This window comes from Azolla caroliniana, unplaced genomic scaffold (genome assembly GCF_043228905.1).
Source record: "Azolla caroliniana isolate FFs.n. ecotype wild unplaced genomic scaffold, voAzoCaro1.0.p SCAF_2, whole genome shotgun sequence".
Lineage (NCBI taxonomy): Eukaryota > Viridiplantae > Streptophyta > Polypodiopsida > Salviniales > Salviniaceae > Azolla > Azolla caroliniana.
The window spans coordinates 12,890,236-12,912,099 of NW_028230437.1; the positions used below are offsets into that span (position 1 = coordinate 12,890,236).

The 21,864-nt window shown below is 42.0% G+C and overlaps 1 long non-coding RNA gene across 1 annotated transcript; it reads left to right on the forward strand.

The window, feature by feature from the left end:
• The first annotated feature begins 201 nt into the window (after nt 1-201).
• LOC147867380 (uncharacterized) lies at nt 202-2,345 on the forward strand. Its single transcript, XR_015529409.1, has 3 exons — nt 202-315; nt 836-896; nt 2,219-2,345. It is a non-coding gene; the product is annotated as an uncharacterized LOC147867380 (long non-coding RNA).
• The last annotated feature ends 19,519 nt before the right edge of the window (nt 2,346-21,864 follow it).

A 21,864-nucleotide genomic window follows, 5' to 3' on the forward strand; every position in this document is an offset into this window, starting at 1 on the left:
TGGATTGCAATAACTTTTCTGTCTATTGATTATCTTGTGTATTGTTGTGTCTAATCTTGTGTATTGTGTGGAATATTTTTGTGTATTGTTGTTGCCCATAGCCATCTTTAATACTTGTTTTTTTTTCTGGAAATTTAGGGTTTTAACATGTCTAGCCAAATGGAAGGGGAAGAAGGGTGTTTAGAATTACCCCTCAATGATCATAAGGATAGGGATGATGTTATCAGGACACAACAAGCCATACGAAACTATTGGGCAGAAAAAAAAGGAAACATCGTCAATTGTTGAAGGATACGAAAGCCACACTCAGTAAAGGTAAGGATAGTTTAGATGAGAATGTAAGTAATGCGACTACCATCATAGAGAGAAAGGTTGTAGACTATTTCAATGTTCAAACCAAGCACATCAGCAATGAAGAAAAGAAGGTAGTACTTTATGGAATATGTAATGATCCATCGATAAAGGACTTAGTTGATTGTGATGGTCTTAATGCAAACATATCATCTATTTTAGTAAATAATCTTCGTAATAGTTTCGTATCCATGAGCAGGTCAGAAGATGATCTTGTCTTAAAAAGGTCTAGTCTAATGATGTTACTTAATAGTGATGTTGACGATATAAACATCAGTGAGCTATCTAAGGTAATTGGTGTTAGTAGAAAAACAGTGTACAATACAATGAACCGTATAATTTCCTCGGGTGAAGGAACTAGTCTACTAAAGCTAACTACAAGATGTAAGCCAATGACACCCATAACATTTGAAATCAAGGATGTAATCACAATGTTTTGGACTAATGAGAGTAGGGTTTCACCCAATAAAAAGGATTTATGCAGGAAACGTGTTGGAAGAAATCAATACGAGGAGCATCCCATTCATCTTCTTGATGTACCTCAGGTATTTACATTTATCTCAACATTTGTTTTGACTCTACTCGGAAAGTTAATTAGCTCAGTTAGCAGAAAAGCTAATTAGCTGTACTGCTAGCTAGTTAGCTATCATGGTAGCTAGTTAGCTATTTCGTTATTACCAGCTAATTAGCTACTAGGAAAGCTAATTAGCTACCATGATAGCTAATTAGCTACTATGATAGCTACTACATAGGTAACTGGCTACTCTCAATAGCTACTACCATGATAGCTAATTAGTTAGGATAGCTAATTAGCCACCATTATAGCTAATTAGCTACTAGACCAGCTAATTAGCTACCATGATAGCTAATTAGTTACTAGGACAGCTAATTAGCCACCGTGATAGCTAATTAGCTACCATGATAGCTAATTAGCTACTATACCAGCTAATTAGCTACCATGATAGCTAATTAGCTACTATACCAGCTAATTAGCTACCATGATAGCTAATTAGTTACTAGGAAAGCTAATCAGCCACCATTATAGCTAATTAGCTACTAGACTAGCTAATTAGCTACCACGATAGCTAATTAGCTACTAGACCAGCTAATTAGCTACCATGATAGCTAATTAGTTACTAGGAAAGCTAATTAGCCACCATGATAGCTAATTAGCTAGTAGACAAGCTAATTAGCCACCATGATAGCTAATTAGCTACTAGGACAACTAATTAGCTACTAGGACAGCTAATTAGCTACCATGATAGCTAATTAGCTACTACGACAGCTAATTAGCTACCATGATAGCTAATTAGCTACTAGAATAGCTAATTAGCTACTAGAATAGCTAATTAGCTACCATGATAGCTAATTAGCTACTATGACAGCTAATTAGCTACCATGATAGCTAATTAGCTACTACGACAGCTAATTAGCTACCATGATAGCTAATTAGCTACTAGAATAGCTAATTAGCTACCATGATAGCTAATTAGCTACTACGACAGCTAATTAGCTACCATGATAGCTAATTAGCTACTAGGACAACCAATTAGCTACTAGGACAGCTAATTAGCTACCATGATAGCTAATTAGCTACTACGACAGCTAATTAGCTACCATGATAGCTAATTAGCTACTAGAATAGCTAATTAGCTACCATGATAGCTAATTAGCTACTACGACAGCTAATTAACTACCATGATAGCTAATTAGCTACTAGGACAACTAATTAGCTACCATGATAGCTAATTAGCTACTAGAATAGCTAACTAGCTACTAGAATAGCTAACTAGCTACTAGAATAGCTAATTAGCTACTAGGATAGTTAGCTAGTTACGAGAATAACTAATTCCCCTTTATTACGCAGGTCGATTTATTTATTAGGTTCAAACGAATGCATCCAACTATCAAAGTTCAACTACGAACATTCGAGTCTCTTAAGCCACACTTTGTGAGACGCTTAAAGGATCGATACACATGTTGTTGCATTTACCATGTACAGATGGGTTTTCTGAAGGACTCTGTTAATCTACTACGTCACCATAGCGCATCCCTAACTAATACAGTTTGCACATGTGGGTGCCAAATCTGTCGATCAAGCCCGCAAGAGGAGTGTAAATCATCTGAGCACGTTATCTCTTCCATGAGTTATTTATTAGATTTAATATTGTGTCCGAGAGAATCTGACGCTATCTTCCATATTCATAAATGTGTCATGGGTTTATGTCAAGATTGTGGCCCTACTAGATTTAGGTGGTGTCCAAATGAATTGAGTAGTGAAATATTGATCTCTGTGAAGTTATTTGAGTCAGTGAACACCAATTTCGAAGGAAAGGTGTGTAAAAGAAAGGATCTAGTTCGGAAGATGCTTAAACCAAGGGATTTGGTGTCTCTGTTTGTAGTATCTCTAGGAAAGTTCATTAAACACAACTTCATTTATTCATGGCAGGCCCATCAGTTTAAGACTTGCATATCTGATTTCCCAAATGATGTAGTAGTCTCAGTAGTAGATTTCGCAGAGAATTATACTTTCAAGCAGCAGAATGAAATTCAATCTATGCATTGGTGTTCAGTTCAGGTAACCATTTTTGTGCACATAACATATTTTCGAGTTTCAGGTGATGTTAAAAAAGTAATTCATTTCTTTATTTCCGATGATAAGAAGCATGATACCTTGTTCGTCCAACACTGTTTTAAGTTACATTGGCAGTGGTTATTAGCTCAACGTTTGGAGCTTACTCAACATTGGGTCTGGTCTGACGGAGCTGCGTCACAATTCAAGGCTCGACATCCATTTTATTTTGTGGGGAGGTATCCTGCTATAACAGGTTTGGAGATGAGATGGAATTTTTTTGGGTCTGGCCATGGTAAAGGTGAACATGATGGTGCAGGGGCTGTTATAAAGCGGGCACTTACCCATGAACAACTAAAGACAGATGGTGTGCACATGAATTGTGCATCACATGTAGTTGAATTTTTAAGAACAAATATGTCGACGAGTGCCACAGGTGTTTATTCCTCGCAAGTTCGAGATATCAAACGTGAATTTTGGGAAGTGAAGATAGATGAAGTAAATAGGGAGAAGACCTGGGAGTGCCAAGGAATTCCCGAATTGCGATCTCTGCATGCTGTTCGCGGTTATTCCAGGTTGGATGGTCATTGTATTGCGGTGAGAGAATTGACTTGTTTTTGCTTCCATTGTGTGTAGGGAAATTGGAGATATTGTCTAAACAAAGCATACATTCAGAATTGGGAGTATCACACTCTGAATGATAAGGAAGCAGTTGATGGAGAAACAGGGCAGAATGCTGACTTCACATATGAGGGACTTGGAGATACTTTGAGTGATGTCCTGAACGTTGGGGATAACTTCGCTGTAAATGCTGAAGAAGGCAATTCAGAGGGTGCTGATTTCTATATATTAAAGTGCACGGTTAGTAAACAGTGTGCAAGGCAGAATATTGTAGATGCATGGGGAAATTTTGTATCTGCCGGGACATTCTACATCGAAGGCATTTTTTATGCAAAACTAGATGACTACGAATATGTGTACAGGCTGTTAGAAGACAAACCAGCAGCGTATATGTACTCTCATTTGGTCAGATGCATCAACGTCCCAATGTCAGAATACAATAGCTGCTCCGGTTTATACACTGTTGGTGCTAATGTGTATGAATGTATTTACAATAGTATGCCATGGAATTTGTAGCTACAAGTAGCACTTACCATGTTCTCTTGTAAAACAAACATGTATTTCGCGAAAACAGATCAATAAATTCGTTTGGAATCAATTTCTTGTATACAGTCTGCTTTCTGTGCTTCTTTCTCAATAAAATCATGTCTTTTTTGTTAAGTTTTAAGTTATAAGTTATAGCGAAATAGTCATCAGTAGCTAATTAGCTGTACAAATGTATTTACAATAGTATGCCATGGAATTTGTAGCTACAAGTAGCACTTACCATGTTCTCTTGTAAAACAAACATGTATTTCGCGAAAACAGATCAATAAATTCGTTTGGAATCAATTTCTTGTATACAGTCTGCTTTCTGTGCTTCTTTCTCAATAAAATCATGTCTTTTTTGTTAAGTTTTAAGTTATAAGTTATAGCGAAATAGTCATCAGTAGCTAATTAGCTGTACAAATGCAGCTAATTAGCTGTACAAATGTAGCTAATTAGCTGTCAATAGCTAAATAGTCATCAATAGAATGAAATCAACAATCTGCAACATATTCCTCAAATTACATAGTAGATAAGTACAGTGGGAACAAGTAATTAAATTCTTCATTGAATAATGTCATCTCTTTACATATTTATAAATTACCATTGGAAATGTCTACAAATCTCCTATAAACAGCTAAGCTCTTGCTAGTCAGTGGAACGAGTCTACATATATTATCCGCATATTGAGCTCGGTATGGAGTCCACAACCATGCACCTAGTTGGCAGCTCACTGTTTGCACCAGGTACTGTTCAGGCATTTCCTCGGGTAGAATGAGACAGCATCTCCGAATATTGAAGTAGTGTCGGAAATGTTCTGTATCCAAAATCAATGTATTGTCAGCATTATATTCAGGCCAAGTAGCCCAAAAATCAGAAAGCCTCTTGAATCTTGCAGCTTCCATCTGCTCACAATTTTCTCGTGCCCATTGACCTTTAAAACGACTTCGCCATTTTGGGAAGAATCTTGCCAAACACTTCCACACATCTGATTTTGGTTTCTCACTCCAAATAAACAAATCGAAGTACTCCGCAGCCCACTCTAGAAACTGATTTGCGTCCCTCCTTGGCTGCATATATCTCACACTCATCAAGACTTTATCCAGCTCCAAGATCAAGGCTCTTCGCTCGACTTCTAGTGGTTTAGGTTTCCATTCCTGAAACTGAGCCGCTGTTACACCATTTTCTGGTAGGATACGATCAATCTCAATCAGCTCAGGTTCGGCTGACACAACTGGTGTCCTTTTCCTCTTTAAACCCCTAGTCGACTGTGTTGGGCCTAGCTTCACATTCTGGTGCTCTTGTTTTGTCGACTTAGTTATCAATCCTTGGATTACCTCAGTGCATGTAGCTACTGTTCTGCTCGATATCAATCCACTGGTATCACATGCTGCATCTACCTGCAACACCAAGTCATCCGTGCTACATGCTGCATCTACCTGCAACACCAAGTCATCTGTGCTACATGCTGCATCTACCTGCAACACCAAGTCATCCGTGCTACATGCTGCATCTACCTGCAACACCAAGTCATCCGTGCTACATGCTTGATCAACTTGTGTGACCAGATCACTTGTGTCAGTTGCTACATCTACTTTCAAGATGGGGCCCTTTAAACATGCCGCAACATCAACAGTATCCACACTGCCATTGGCCTTACGAGCAATAGAATCAAACCCTTTAGACTCTGCAACATCAGAAAACACCAACATATTCACACTCACAAAGTAACTACTAGTCTCACAAAACAATATCCTGAACATCAAAGAGTTTCAGTCATAGAACAACACTCTTCAAATTATCTTGGAAAAACATCATAGAGTTCCATTACATAATGTGGATCAAGCAACAACCAATCTGAGGTTTTACTTGTCCAACAGGATAGTAAAACTTCATAAAACCCTAGCAAAATCCCTAAGCTAACAATCATATCCAACTAAACAGTATTTCGCTCCACTACGTCTGGGCCCCTTGACCGAGTAACTGGTCTTGTTCCCGATCGTGGCCCCTTCTTCAGCCTTTTTCTGGTTGGTTCCCCATTTAGCCTTGCTTCTAGGACCCAATGCGCAAGTGTGTCCTCCTCCGACAACCTTCCCATCGCCTCAGCAGCTAATTGCACATCAGCCGTTTCTTGAACTAGCTTTTCAAGTACAGAGGGATCTGTTTGGACATTTTCAGTAGTTGGGCTCGGTGGGGTGGAATCAAGGTCTTGAGACTCGAAGAAATGTTGCATCAAGTGTTCATAAACACTGTTGTTGTGAACCTCAGTTTTACATGTTGTTTCCACTATTTCATGGCATTTCACATCGTTGCCTAATTCAGTACACTGTTCCAAAAGAATAGGGTGCAGCTGATCTGAAGGAGATGTGATAGCAGGACTCTTACTTTCAGCCACATTGGCAGTAGTATCCTCATCTGTTGCAGCATCATCAGCACCAGACACATCATGTGCCGTCCTTAATCCACAAGATTCTACAATAACATGACAGTTATTTAGGATAGCTAATTAGCTACTTTACTAAACTATGGTAGAAGCTAGGATAGCTAATTAGCTAGTACGATAGCTAATTAGCTAGTATGATAGCTAATTAGGTACTTTACTCAACTATGGTAGTAGTTAGGATAGCTAATTAGGTACTTTACTCAACTATGGTAGTAGTTAGGATAGCTTATTAGCTACTAGGACAGCTAATTAGCTGCCAGTAGCTAATTAGCTACTAGGATAGCTAATTAATTAGCTACCAGTAGCTAATTAGCTACTAGGATAGCTAATTAGCTGCCAGTAGCTAATTAGCTACTAGGATAGCTTATTAGCTACTTTACACAACTATGGCAGTAGCTACTAGGATAGCTAATTCGCTAGTAGGATAGCTAATTAGTTTCCAGCAGCTAATTAGCTACTAGGATAGCTAATTAGCTAGTAGGATAGCTAATTAGGTACTTTACTCAACTATGGTAGTAGCTAATTAGCTAGTAGGATAGCTAATTAGCTACTTTACTCAACTATGGTAGTAGCTAATTAGCTACTAGGATAGCTTATTAGCTACTTTACACAACTATGGCAGTAGCTAATTAGTTACTAGGATAGCTAATTAGTTACTAGGATAGCTAATTAGCTACTATGGTAGCTAATTAGCTACTTTACTCAACTATGGTAGTAGCTAGGATAGCTAATTAGCTACTTTACTAACTATGGTAGTAGCTAGGATAGCTAATTAGCTACTTTATTAACTATGGTGGTAGCTAGGATAGCTAATTAGCTACAATGAAAGCTAATTAGCTACTTTCTCAACTATGTAGTAGCTAGGATAGCTTATTAGCTACTAGGACAGCTAATTAGCTGCCAGTAGCTAATTAGCTACTTTACACAACTATGTCAGTAGCTAATTAGCTACTATGATAGCTAATTAGCTAGTAGGATAGCTAATTAGCTAGTAGGATAGCTAATTAGTTGTCAGTAGCTAATTAGCTAGTAGGATAGCTAATTAGCTTTTTTACACAACTATGGTACTAGCTAATTAGCTAGTACCATAGCTAACTAGCTACTAGGATAACTTATTAGCTACTTTACACAACTATGTCAGTAGCTAATTAGCTACTATGATAGCTAATTAGCTAGTAGGATAGCTAATTAGTTGCCAGTAGCTAATTAGCTAGTAGGATAGCTAATTAGCTATTTTACACAACTATGGTACTAGCTAATTAGCTAGTACCATAGCTAACTAGCTACTAGGATAGCTTATTAGCTACTTTACACAACTATGTCAGTAGCTAATTAGCTACTATGATAGCTAATTAGCTAGTAGGATAGCTAATTAGCTAGTAGGATAGCTAATTAGTTGCCAGTAGCTAATTAGCTAGTAGGATAGCTAATTAGCTTTTTTACACAACTATGGTACTAGCTAATTAGCTAGTACCATAGCTAACTAGCTACAAGGATAGCTTATTAGCTACTTTACACAACTATGGCAGTAGCTAATTAGTTACTAGGATAGCTAATTAGTTGCCAATGGCTAATTTAGCTAGTAGGATAGCTATTTAGCTTTTTTACACAACTATGGTACTAGCTAATTAGCTAGTACCATAGCTAATTAGCTACTAGGACAGCTAATTAGCTAGTAGCTCATTAGCTGCCAGTAGCTAATTAGCTAGTAGGATAGCTAATTAGAAAAGACTAAGCTTATTAGCTACAGTATGGTATACCTGTTTGTTTTCTCCACTCATTTGGTAGAGTTGTACTGCAATCTCCCAAACAGAATGCAACAATTCGACAGGCATGTTGAAAACAAAGCAGATGGTATGTGTGGTTGCATGGTTGTAGGTGAACCAACAAAGACGCAGTTTTGTCCTCCACACCTAACCCGCAAGCGATGCAACGTGCTTGAACTGTCAATAAATCATTTTCTGGTTCTACTTCATTTGGTAAGGGAGCAAGAATGTTCAGGTCCAAATCCTGTCTGGTCCTTACCATTTCCTCCACAAAATGTAGCTTCTTCTTAAGGCAGCTAACTACCTGTTCTTGATGAATGTATTGTTCCTTCAACGCAACAGAGAAATTTACCGATTAATTATTCTTGTTGTTGAAAGATACACCAACTTTGCTCAGGAATCGTTAACTTACTTGAAGCTTATCCAAATTGTAATCTGCAACAGTATTTACACCTAGAAGGTCCAGGTTCATTGAAAGAACCTGGATCTCTATTTGCAGTTCTATTTTACGCTGGGGATCCAGTGGCCCCTCTAATTCAAGCTCCTGTTGCGCAACCTATTCCAGATAATGCTTGATTAGCACATTTTACCCGTTATTTATAACACAATCACATACCAGCAAAACAATAGTTACCTGAATCTTATTTCTAATTGTTGTAACAGCAGAAGTAACTTTGCTCTCCATTGCAGAAGCCATTGTGGCTTTCTCTAAATCAGTCTTAAAAAATGCCAATGTCTCACAGGCTTCATGGACATTTTTTAGCATATAGCTAACCAATGTCTCACCTGTATCATCGACATTGGCTTTCCTTGGGTGTCGGTGTGGTGTATGCCCCCGGTCTTGTTGGGAGTCGGCAGTTGCATCAACAGCTGCCATGCTCCAAAATCTGTCTATTTTTTGTGCCAAGGTCCCCATCTTTCGGCATCTTTTTACCGATGCCTCACCATAGACTGCCCAAGCTACCCTATACATTTCAGGGTCTCTAGATTCCTTCGCTGTTTTGCAGTACTCATATGCAAATGCTCTAGCAAATGAAACTGACAACTCATTGTTGACTGGGATCTCCTGATGAACTTTCTGGTGCAGTCTCATGTAGTCATCGTACAAGTCGGCTCGTACATGCTTCAGCTTGACCTTGCCTTTGACTCTAGGCACTGTATATACTGTCATCCAGTCTATATCACTGATCAATTTATCACTTAGGACAGCAGGGTCAACACCCTCGAGTGACAGACCATAGGTGTTGTGGAAGTCCTCCTTTGTCTCGCAAAATTTTGCGAAGTTTAGCACTCTCGTATACGGAGGAACGAGCCATCTGAAATATCATTTCAGAAATCAGAAATAGTGCAAAATCAGAATATGTGAGAATCAAAAACCCCAATCAACAACAACAAAAATGGTGCAAAATCTTTAACTTAACCTAATCAAAATCTGTAATCAGAAGTTTGAAATCAGAAACCCTAATCAAAATCTGTAATCAGAAGTTTGTAACCAGAAACCTTATTCAGAAATTCTAATCAGAAATTTATAATCAAAAACCCTAATCAGAAATTTCAATCAGAAACCCTAATAAAAAATTTCAATCACAAACCCTAATCAGAAATACTAAGCAGAAATTTATAAACAAAAACCCTATTCAGAAATTCTAATTTGTAATCAAAATTTGTAACCAGAAACCCTATTCAAAAATTCTAATCAGAAATTTATAATCAAAAACCCTAATCAGAAATTTCAATCACAAACCCTAATCAGAAATTTCAATCACAAACCCTAATCACTAAAGACAGGATTAAACACAAAAAAAGTAATATAAACACACCTGTTGCTACTCCCCGATTTGCGAGACATCCTTGTATGGGACTCCAAGGACTTCGCCCTATTCGATTTTGGGGAAATATGAATCGGCACCAAAGTTCAGACAGTAGTCAAAATGAAAAAACAAATGTTTGGGGTTTCTGTAACTGAAACATACCTGGACGATGATCGAGCGGGTTCTGTGTTGTAGCTCTCAATCTGCAATGTCGATTTTTTGTTGTTGCGGGAGCTACGTCTGCGTTCGTGCTCTGAGTACTCCATCTGCGTTCAAAATCAGACTTAGGCTAAACAGGAAATTGATGACATTGAAGTCGACCTTAGATGATGGTGATATTCCCCAAGTTCCACTACGTCTGAAACAGAAGTTCAAATATTTGAGTTTTTTCATAAATTAGTTTTTCAAATATTTGATTTTCCCACAAGAAAGACTAGCTAAACAAATAGCTAATTAGCTATGGCCATTTTAGTAGCTAATTAGCTATAATAGTGTTTCCACTCGCATGCTTTTACCCCTCTCCCAGATCCAGTGGTACCTCTGCTGGATATGTTTCATCCAGGAATGGTAGGCCGTGTTCTTTGCAAGGTGGATGGCACTTTGACTATCGCAGTAGAGCTGGTATTCCTCTTGTTAGATTCCTAGCTCTCCGATAAAGTCCTTCATCCAGATTATCTCCTTGCCAGCTTCTACAACTACCATGTACTCCGCCTCGATCGGTTCTATAGTTCCGGTGTCTTCTTCTTTATCATCTTTGGTCGGTACGGTTTCTTGTCTGTATCTAGCCGGTTCGTTCAGTGTCATCCGATTACCAGCTAACATCCGGTTTTCAACCGGGTATGTCCTTGTGTCCTCAAGCTGGTTTTCATTGGGTGATCCAGAGTTCATCACCTTCTTCTCTGACTCCTAGTCGACAATGGTCCTATCTTCCATGAAGACTATGTCCCGACTCCGAAACACCTTCTTGTCGACCAGATCCCACACCCGGTAACTGAACTTATCATTGCCGTATCCAAGGAATATGCATGGTCGGGACATCAGATCCAACTTTGCTCTCTTGGCCTTCACCACATGCACATATGCGAGACACCCGAACACCTTTAGTACATCTTTACCAGTCCATACTTCCGGAGGTGAATCTCCTCCCAAGGGTACTGAAAGGTGATCTATTTATCAAGTAGGTTGTTGTCATCAGCGCCTCAGCCCAAAACATTGTCGTGCCTTTCAACGCCGGATCGTTGGTGTGAGTCGGGTGGGAACCGCTGGGGTTTTGGACTAGGAGAAAGAAGAATATGAGATAATGTTCATTAGCAAGAGATTGCAAGAAGAAGATATGAAACTCGTGAATCCCACGAGTATAGTGTATTAATTGATACTTAGATTGTAAGCGAGAAATAGATGGCAAAATCGTGAATCCCACGATTATTTTATATTATTCAAACCTTATAAAAATCAACCCCCAAATACATCTTTCTCTCCTTCTTATATAAGGATGGGAGAGACTAAGCATAGCTTCCTACTTTTCCTAAAGTGTTCATGCACACTAAATGTGCACGAGTTCTCTTTTCCACTATACTTCTATTTCCTACATATAGTGCTCATGCACGCTAGATGTGCACGAGTAATTTTTTTTATTGGTTTATAAAGTATTCACGCACTCTAAAAAATGCATTGTTTACCTTTTAATAAGAGTAGGCATAAATAAAGGTCTTATATGTGTTAAATCTATATCTAGAATTGTTAGGATAAGTTAGTACAATGGTAAGGTTGGGGTTTGTCTACGTGGAGGTACAGGGTTTGAATCTTGCCTTATGCACATAATAAATATTTTCTTCTATTTTACAAATTTATCTCTTTACCTAGTGAGAGACTCTCACCGGCCTTCTTTGTTCGTCTTCATCCATAGCACTTTCCAATTACTCCCTTATATCAACTATCAATTGTAGGCCACTTTCTTCACTTTTTGCATCATCACGAGCTTTGTTTGATTTCTCCTCGTTGTCGGTCTTGTCTAAGCCTACATAAGGTTCACCGTCAGTCCGCTTCTTAAAAATCTTCACCCGTTTCCCCACAATAGGCACCCGTAGTATTGTTCCATCCAACTCGCTTAGTCGGTAAGTTCCGTTGTCGAAAACTTTCCGAACCTCGTATGGCCCGAACCACCTTTCTGCGAACTTCTGTATCGTTGTATGTTGATGATCTAGACTACTGTCATAGACAATCACCCAATCTCCTTCTTCAATCTTCCGCGGTCGTAGTCGATGCTTTGTGTCGAATCGGCTTTTGTTCCGGAATCGCGCTTCCTGTTGTCGGCATGTTGCTTCCGCTATGTCTTCCGGTATTCCCTGCAGTTGCCGTATCCGGACCGTTAGTAGTTCTTCCCGGCTCATCTCTTCCTTCCACGGCAACCTTGTCCATGTCGCATAGTGCATCTGCCCATAGTGCACACGGGAGCATCTGCAGCCAATCCTTCACCCTTCCGTCGCATGCTTTTGCAAGTGCTTTAACGATTGGACTATGTCCTCGTTCGATCTTCTCGTTGGCTTCCGGATTGTATGCCAATGTTAGTGTTAACCGAACTCCATATTTGGTGAAGAATTCCCTAGCTTTATCAGAGTCGAGTTCTCCCCGATCCGCAATCACTTGTGCTACTCACCCATACCTGCAAAACACCTCCTCCAAAAGAAATTGGCATACCGCAGAACACGTTTTCCTTCGTAGTGCCCGACCTTCTACTTAGTTTGTGAGATCTTCTCGAGCTAACACCAAGTACTTCTTTTGTCCGATCCCGGTTGGCATGGATACAATGTCAACCATCCATTTGAAGTTGATTGTCGGTGAGAATGTTGGATGTAACTCATCTCGTTGTCGAACTCCGGAGTAGAGTTGACACTTCTCGCAACTTTCCGTGAACTCCGCTATATCTTTGTACATATTCTTCCACCAATATTTTTGTTTGATTTTCACAAAATTTGCCCATGTCCCTCGATGTCCAGCCCAATTGGATTCCTGAAACTCGGACATTATCCGGTTTTGTTGCTCTTTCGTCCCGACTACCTGAAGTGGTATGCCATCTGGTCTTTTCGGCTCCCTCCATATTAATCCATTTTTCAAGAAGAACATTTGAACTTGCCGCTTCTTACTTCGGATCTCGGATCTCTTCTCTTTATTGTCCGATGACTCCTTAATTTCTTGTAGCACTTTCCCGATCAAAAAGCTTTCTCCCTCGTATTCTTCTTCCCAGAATTCTCAGACTCCGTTCACCCGGCATATGTGCTCTGAAGCAAAGTAGTCTTCAGAAACTTCTTCATTATCAGATTTGGTTATGTCGTCTTCAAACCGTGCCCTTGATAGCATATCTGTCACCGCGTTGTCTTTTCCGGAGATGCGTCGTACCTCCGGATTAAGTGACTTAACATATGCAATCCACCTTAGCATAGCCACATCCGGTATCGTGCAACACCGCATCATCTTGAGTATCGGAAGACAATCCGTTTCGATCACTACTTCGGCTCCGATCAAATAATCTCGATTCGATTTGATTGCCGACACGACTCCCCATAATTCTCTTTTGACTTGTGCATATCCGTGTTGCCTTTCGTTGAGAACCTTTGCTCCGAATCGGATCGGATATCGCAAACCATCCGAGTCGGCTTGACTGATGACCCATCTGATCCCGGTTGGACTTGTATCAACCGTTACTATGATTGGTCGCTCATAGCTCGACTTCTTAAGTGCTTCAGCCCTCCGTAGTGTTTTCTTGAGCTTCTTCATGGCTTTGGTGTGTGCCGGTTTCCACTCGAACTTCTTCCCCTTCCACAATAAGTGATAGAGTGGGTCCGCAATATGTGCATAGTGCGGAATCCATATGTGATAAAATGCACAAGCTCCAAGAAACCTTCGGACATCGGATTGTGACTCGCATACTTCTTTCATAGCTTGAATCGCATCGATCTTGGTTGGTGACGGTCTTCGGCCGTAGGGCCCACATAGATGTCCGACTACCAATATTTCTTCTTGTCCGAATGCCGATTTCTCACCGGAAAGTGTTAGGTGCACATCTTCTAACTTTCGAAGCACTTTCTCGCAATCACGAATATGATCGACTACGAACTTTCGGCATCCCCGATCATCCATAGTTTCATTTTTCTCTTCTACCGCGCATCCTTTCATCGGAATGTCATCTAGGAACGGCATCGTTATCTCCGGAATGCAATCTCGAAGCACCTTGTTCATCGTGTTCATCATATGTGCAACCAAGTTTGTCGCTCCTTGCGGTAGTGTGCACATTCGGACTAATCCTATCGGTGTCTGCATGGTAGTGATTTTTCGACTCTCCACGGCTAGTTGGAATTGGTCATATCACGAGTATAGGTCTCTGATGGAGTATATCGCATGGCCGGCAAATGCTTCCACAAATTTGTCCACTATCGGACCAACTCCGGAGTTCCGGATCGTGACCTTGTTCACCGGTTGCAAGCCTTGGATAAATCGGAGTGACCCATTCTTCTTCGGAACCATAAACCATCGATTTGAGTACAGACCGTTTGATGGCTATAGAATCCCCATCGCCACCTTCTCCTTGAGCAAGTCGATGATTTTGGGAATATGCGCCCGCGGCACCGGAATCGGCTTCAGGTTCCATGACACATGGTCAATCGTGATCACCATCGGTTCCACTATCTTCGGATGAACGCACCCTATCTCCTTCGATGTGAATGCAAATGCTTTCCCATGTTGTTCCAACATCCCACGGAATCGTTCTTTTTCATTTTGTAAAAGGAAACCACCTCCACCGATCCAAAGTTTCTTCCGGGTCTCATCCGTGAAGGCATGTCCTATATCCACGGACTTCCGAAGTGTCGGATCTCCCGAGACTTCTTTCCTCTTTTGCACGCTATCGGTGGGTAACGGTCCCGCGGCCGGTTTCACTTTCTTCTCCATGGTCTTGTATTTCGTACTTACCATTGCTTCTTCTTTGCGGAGCGCATCCGGCCCCATTTTCGCAATGATCTCGTACATCTCGACCGATTCCACTAGGACTACCCGGTCTCCTTGGCTTTTATCCTCCACAAGCTCTTCAAGCCGTTGTAGCGTGTTGCCATAGAACACTTCTTCGACTACCCCCACGATTTCTTTGTCTTCTTTTATTATTTATGCCGACCGGAACTTATCCTCTACCTTTCAGTACTCTTTCTTCTTTCCTTCGGTTACGGCCATGTACGTAGATGCCTGATTCGTACTTGTTTTGCTCCGAGAGTTTTCTTCTTGTGTGGGGTATCAGGGCTTCTCAGACTATCACTTCCCCACTCCGCAACAATCCGCTCTAAAAATCTATCCTTGTTTGGGACAAGAGCTCTTTCTTGTTCCTTTCATGATTGCCGGCACAGTTAAGAATTGGACGGATTTCACTCCACTTTGGCTTCGAATTCGTGCGAAAGCCGCACCACTATCGAGCACCTTTGTCTCCATCCATGAAGCCGTGATAAAGGGTTGCCCAAGGATCACGGAATGTGAGAACTCGTCTTGTACGAAGAAATTTTGGTCGATCTCGACATCCCCGATCTTCACTGTCACATCCGGACAGGCTGCAAATAGATCTTCCGTTGCTTTAGTGGTTGCACGGATCTTCCATCCATGGTTAGTGTTTTTATAGGCCACTTCCCCTTCCGGTAGAACTCCTTGGACATCAAATTGATCTCCAATCCGTGACCAATCAATGCTAGCACGGGCTCTTTGATGTTGCCGATTCAGACCTGAGTCTCCATAGTTGCACGTGCCCAGTGTGGCCTTGTGTAGTTGGAGTTCAGAATTTCGTCCTCCACTTCGGTGTCATTCATTAAAACGGTATTTGCATTCACCCTTGGAGCATTTTCCTGCGTACTTTGTCTTTTTCTCTTCACGAGATCCACAAGAAAATCGTGGAACTCCTTCGCTATTCCAAGTAATTCCCGGCGCGAAAATTCTACCCAGCTATCGAGGATTCTCTCTTAGAACACCTTTTTCAAGTCCGTTTGTTGTTCTATGTCCGAGGCGAGGTTGAATGCTGGAATCGTCTTTTCTTTTCCCTTCCCTCTGGAGTTCCAGCTTTCCGGTGTCTTTGATGGTCCGACCGCATCATCCGTGCGCCGTCGTTTTCCACCCAAATACACTTCATGCAATTGACATAGCGCATGTACACTATTCTTATCTACAAGGCACTCCCATCCCATAGCTTCCTGGATACATTCCGCGGCACTTTGGATTTCATCATGGTCGGCTTTCTTCAAAATTTCTTACACTTCCAGCCAAAAAGACGCCTTTGCTGTATGTAGATGACTTCCCCCACATAAATTTTTTTCGCCGCGATCTTCTCCTCTAGGACCTTCTTCATGCCGCCTTTTCGGAAGTTTGGTTGGAGTGGCTTCCGAAAATCCATCGAATGAATCTGATTTCCCTCGTAGCAGATAAGATCCCGTCGTAACGCCTCCTTGTGCTCGTCGCAATCTCTCTGATCGTGTTCGGTGCTATCGCACCATATGCATCGACGGTCCATGTACTTGGAACTTGTGGGATGGTCTTCCGTTGTCGTAGTGTATTCCACACACTACGTGAAAACCATAAAATAATATATCCGATTTTAGATACATATAAATAAATAAATAATATATCAAAAGAATTTCTCACGTGCATAGGGCAAGATTCAAACCATGCACCTCCACGTAGATAAACCCCAACTTTACCATTGTAATAACTTATCTTTAGTGTTATAAATATAGATTTAATACGTATAAGAACTTTATTTACACATACCTTTATTAAAAGGTAAAAATCATGTATTCTTTAGAGTGTGAATATTTTATTTACACGTGACATTAAAAGTAACTCATGCACATCTAGCGTGCATGAGCCCTATATTTAGGAAATGACAAAGCATCACATGCACATTTAGTGTGCATGGACACTTTAGGTGAAAAAGCATGAAGCCACGCTTAGCCTCTTCCATCTTTATATAAGGAGGAGAGAAATATGTATAAGGTTGTTGATTAATATAGAAGAATTGATCAATCTAATATATTCGTGGGATTCACGAATTTTGCCATCAAAATTACTCTTAGAATCTAAATATTGTTTTAAAATACACTAAACTCGTGGGATTCACGAGATTACTATCTTACTTCTCTTCCTATTACTCATAACTAGCCTTAAGTTGTATTCCTCTTCCTCCTAGTCCAAAACCTCGGCGGTTCCCACCCGACTCACGCAACGATCCGGAGCCGAAGGGCTCGACACCGTCTTCTTCACCATCACGATTTTCAGATTCTCCATCTCCTTCAGCAATTGCTCCACTGTGGTTGTGTCGATTCCCTTCTCGGTCGTAGTCTCCCGAGCCCGCGGTTGATGGTCTTCCAATCTGGATCTCGGTTTCGGAATCAGTTCCAAAACCCTCTTTTCTTTGTTAGCAAACCATTGCCCCCTCTTTGTATATCGTGCGACGATATCTCGCACGTTATCCCATGTATCGGTGAGGCCACTCTCGGTGGTCATGTCCTCCAGAAGCACTCCAAGATCTTTCCAGTCCCGGACGTCCACGGCTTGTAGGAACATGATCACTTTGTCCGGTGCAAGGATAGCTTGATCTCTCACGGACAGCCTCCCGAACCGACTTTCAAATGCCGAAAACACATCGAGGACCTTCATCCCCTTATACGGCGTTTCCACCCAATCTTCGAATCCTCGACTTATTGCCTTGGAAGAGTCCTCGATGGCGAACATGGTCTTTAGGGCCTCTTCAAATGCTTCCCATCTCGGATTCTGTTGTCGTATCCCAGGGATACTCCCTTGAAGCCCGTCTGTAGCCACTTGTTTGAAGGATGTCACCTACAATCCTTCCGATATTCCAGACCGTAGCATTTCCGCCTTGTAATCCCACAAATATCGCAACACATCTTTCCCGTTGCACGAGCCGCTCAACTGCCACTGCAATCTCCGACATCGAGCATTGTTCTTGTAACATCCGCTCGAACATCACCATCATATTGTTAGTCTCCATCTCCTTGCCACCCGTTTTCACGTCGGGTTCACCACTTCTGTCGTGCCTTTCAGTGCCGGATCATTTGCATGAGTCGGGTAGGAACTGCTGATGTTTTGGACTAGGAGAAAGAAGAATATGAGATAATGTTCATTAGCAAGAGATTGCAAGAAGAAGATATGAAACTCGTGAATCCCACGAGTATAGTGTATTAATTGATACTTAGATTGTAAGCGAGAAATAGATGGCAAAATCGTGAATCCCACGATTATTTTATATTATTCAAACCTTATAAAAATCAATCCCCAAATACATCTTTCTCTCCTCCTTATATAAGGATGGGAGAGACTAAGCATAGCTTCCTACTTTTCCTAAAGTGTTCATGCACACTAAATGTGCATGAGTTCTCTTTTCCTCTATACTTCTATTTCGTACATCTAGTGCTCATGCACGCTGGATGTTCATGAGTATTTTTTTTATTGGTTTATAAAGTATTCATGCACTCTAAAAAATGCATGGTTTACATTTTAATAAAGGTAGGCATAAATAAAGGTCTTATACGTATTAAATCTATATTTAAAATTGTTAGGATAAGTTAGTACAATGGTAAGGTTGGGGTTTGTCTACATGGAGGTACAGGGTTCGAATCTTGCCCTATGCACATAACAAATATTTTCTTCTATTTTACAAATTTTCTTCTATTTTCACCGGCCTTCTTTATCCGGCTGTTGCCGGCTCTGCTTGATCCGGTTCTTACCGGGTCTCCTTATCTGGTCCTCCTTACCGGTTCATCCTTGTCGCATCTTGAGGGATAAAAAATGCAAATTTCACGTAGTGTGCGAATTACACTACGACAACGTCTTGGGTAACTTGGCATGTGCGAGCATGCTCCGAACTCTCTCCATTATGGTTCGATTCATCCTTTCGGCCAGCCCGTTTAGTTCCTCTGTCTTCAGCACGGTAAATTCCAGCCAGATTCCTTTCGACCGGCAGTACTCCTCGAACTGCCCCCGGTATTCTCCTCTGTTATCTGCTCGAACCACCTTCAGCTTCCAGTCAGTTTCTCTTTCCACTCTCGTGTGGAGCTCTTTGAAGACGGATGACACTTGATACTTCGTCTTGAATGGTGAGACCCACAGCTTCCGACTATGGTCATCTATGAATGTCACGAAGTACTGCAATCCGGCATGTGACTTTGTATCTACTTGACACACATCGGTATGCACCAGCTCCAGTGGTGCATTTTGTCTCATTGGTGGTCTTGACCGGAAGGAGGTTAGGTTTTGCTTGCCGGTCAAGCAATCGATGCATTTCTCAAGTTGCACAGCTTTCACCGGAATGAGATTGTTTTCAACAAGTCTCTTCATCCCCTTCTCACTCATGTGACACAACCTCTTGTGCCAAAGCTCACCGACAATGTCGGATGCTACGTTCACTTCTTCCCAGCCTATCCGGGCATGCATCAGGCACAATCTGTTCACCTTTTGCACCCGAGCCACAATCAAGCTTCCCTTGCTGAACTTCATGACTCCGTTCTAGATGCTACCCGTGTATCCTTCAACATCTAGCTAATCGGTTGATATCAGGTTCAATCGAACCTTCAGAACGTGTTGGACATCCTACAGCAGCAACTTGCATCTGGTTGGTGTCATCAACAACACATCTCCTATGACAACAATTCAGCATATACCTTCATTCCCCATCTGGCTGTGTTGGATGAGAAGCATTTCCGATCCGGTGTCAGGTGGAACGACGCTCTAGAATCGACAACCCACGTTGTCTCGTCGCCGACAAGGTTTAACTCATTCTCCTCGGTGATGAGCATCAATTCTTCTTCACTTGTCGCAATCGCCGAAGTTCCTTTCCAATCCGACCCTTTCCGGTCCGAACCCTTCTTCGATTCTGCACTATCGGTTCCTTTCTCTTTCCGGAAATGCCGACAGTTCTTCTAGAAATGCCCCGGCTTCCCATAGCAGAAGCAAGTAGGCCTCCCCCTTGACTTTGACCTTGTCCCCAATTTGTTCCGGTTTTGGGGACTCCAATACCGGCCTCTTCCCCGGTTGTGGTCATCTTCCGTGACCAAGGCCTTCGGATCGGTTCCGGACTCCCGGTCCTTCCGGCGAGCTTCTTCATCTAGCAAGCTTGATTTTATCCTTGCTAGGGACAACTAATTTCCTTCCGGCTCAGCATTGCCCAACGTACCAACTGGCGTCTCCGAACTATCCGGGAGGGAACCGAGCAGGAGTAATGCGAGTACCTCATCGGCGAGAGGTACTTCCAATGAGGTTGCTTAGTGTATCGGTCCTTGGAAGGCATTCATGTGCTCCGCCATACTGGAGCCGTCCTGGTACCGGAGCCTCACTAGCTTCCGAAATATTGAAACCTGATTAACAACATTCTTGTTCTGGAACATGATGCCGATCTTCTCCTAGAGTTTATGAGCCTTGCTCTCTTCATTGAAGTTGTTGTACAAGCTCATGTCGATGAAGCACCGGATGTATGCCGTTGTCTTCATGTACATCACCTCCCATGTTGTGGCGTCGATCTTATCCGGTCTCTTGTCCCCGAACTGAACCAGCAACCAAAGATCTTTAACCACCAACATATCCCTCATCTTCGACTTCCATACTAAGTAGTTGGAGCCGGTGAGCTTGAACATGCCGCCGAATGATTCTTTCATTTTCTGTTTTGTTCGCTCTGATACCAGATTGTAGAGAATAGTGTTGGGATTTCGGTCCCTCCGGATGGGATGTCCGGAGATGAATGACGGCAAGCCCGGTACCCGGATACGGATCCGGATGATGAAGTACCCGGGATGCGGATCCGGATGATGAAGACCCCGACTACGGAGTCGGATGAAGAGTGCCCGGATACGGATCCGGATGATGAAGTACCCGGATGCGGATCCGGATGATGAAGACCCCGACTACGGAGTCGGATGAAGAGTGCCCGGATACGGATCCGGATGATGAAGTACCCGGATGCGGATCCGGATGATGAAGACCCCGACTACGGAGTCGGATGAAGAGTACCCGGATACGGATCCGGATGCGGGGACATATTTGTAAATATGTTTGCCAAGAGCCCTTGAGGCTATATGTGTAAATAGTCCGAAAGTCATATGTGTATAAATATGACTTAGGGCAAACAGTTTTACTGTTGTTGCTCATTTTCTGTTTTCACTGAGAGAGAGTGAAGTGAGCAGCCGAGAGAGAGAGAGAGAGAGAGAGAGAAAGACGAAGAGGTCGTTGCCTCTGTGTAATACCGCCCCCTGTGGCGAAGACAGTGAGCTCAAGGTTGTTGCCTTGTAGCTTCACCATTGTATATCTCTGTGCATAGTTTTGGTTTGGAGTCGTGCACTCCCGTGGTTTTTCCCGTTTAGGGTTTTCCACGTTATACCCTGTGTATTCGTCTCTCTCTGTGTCTTTTTCCCATTTTCTGCTGCATTGATTCGCGACTACTCGGTTGTGGCCGAGCGGTGAAGGTTAATCGGAGCATCGATTCTTTACAAACTGGTATCAGAGCACGGTAACACAGAAAATGGAAGGCGGCGGTAGTGGGCCTCCGGGCATGATGGTGCTGAATGCACAGAACTACGCCGACTGGAAGATCAAGATGGAGGATCTTCTGATTGTTCGGGACCTGTACGAACCGATTGACAGGTCGGAAATACCGAAGGGGGTACTTGAGACGGAATGGAGGCTTCTGAACCGGAAAGCCGTAGCGACGATCCGGCAATATGTCGATGTAAGCGTCCTACAACA